The sequence below is a fragment of the Littorina saxatilis genome, linkage group LG1, assembly GCF_037325665.1.
Source record: "Littorina saxatilis isolate snail1 linkage group LG1, US_GU_Lsax_2.0, whole genome shotgun sequence".
NCBI lineage: Eukaryota > Metazoa > Mollusca > Gastropoda > Littorinimorpha > Littorinidae > Littorina > Littorina saxatilis.
This window is the reverse complement of record NC_090245.1, coordinates 68661521-68662852: the sequence shown is the minus strand read 5'-3', so window position 1 is coordinate 68662852 and position 1332 is coordinate 68661521.

Genomic DNA, 1332 nt, shown 5'->3' with positions numbered 1-1332 from the left:
TCAGTATATTAAAATCATCCTCACTGTAAATTCGTTAGCAAGTCACTAACCACAGTTGGTTGGTTTGCTCAAGGGCGTTTGCTCTGCTGTTTTATAAATGTCATTGTGAACAGGATTTTCCCATCCGAAATTATTTTGTGTGTGTGTTCTGTGTGTGTGTTCTGTGTGTGTACACATGAAGTGTTAGTTTGAGTTCAGTAGTATTTGATAATTATATAATAAGAAATCAATTTCAGGTTGATGCGGATGTCTCTACAGCCAGTAGTGGCTCACCAACACGGGTGTACCCCCTCAGTGATGTGTCGCTGTCAGGAACCCCTCCAGCGAGGGGAACACCTCCAACGAGAGGGAGGGGACGAACTATTCGGCCCAGGGGGAGAAGAGGAGCGACACTAACAGTTACAACTACAAAAGAAGCAAGTGATGGTGGAAGAGGGAGACAACCTGATGGAAGTGGAAGACAAAGAGGTGGCAGAGGAAGGCAGAGAATTCGACGCGGTTCCAGGGGACAGTTGGCCGTTACAAGTGCGCTTACTGTCATTCGTGACAGACGTTCTAGAATGAGAGTGAGTGCAAACTTCTTTTGTTTCTTATGTGATTTGGAACATGGTGTTGTTTACTGAAGTGTTAGTGTTGTGTTACTTTTTTTCAGCCCGACCCATGGAGATTGTAAATATGATATGACATTTGTCTTCTCTCTTATTTACTGTTGCAGACAATGATTGAAACTGTTAGCGAGCAGCGTCTGCGAGAGCTGTTTGTGACCATGCTGGAGAAGTACCCCAGCTTGGTCTTCGACGTTCTGGAGCCAGCCCCGGACAGACCAGACCATGGTCACCCCCCACCTGCTGGAGAGGGAGTGCCTGACTGGTGCATCTGTGGCAAGTGCCGCATAATGCGAAAAACGATTGAAGAAGTATGTTGCCGTAAGGCAACATGCCTCACACTCTTGGCCGTAAGTCAGTTGTATGTTTGTGTTTGTAGCACTTTCCATACTATCCATTTGATGCAGGTACAGTGGAACCCACATTTTCAGACCTCACAAAGTCTAAGAAATTCAGATCTTAAAAAGGAGGGAGTCTTACTCTTAAAATTGTTGTAAATTTACAGAAGTTATGAAAACAATATCGGAGAAAACAGGGTCTTAAAATGGAGTGAGTCTCCAGTATACTCAAAATGTGACAAGCCTTCAGATGGATAATACTATGTTTTCTCTCAATCTAATTTTGGTTTCCTCTTTTTTCCCAAGCTTGAAATATACAATGCCCCCTGCATAAACATTCATCCAGAAACAGACACTTGTGAGGAAAAGGAAGGAGAAAACAAAAAAAG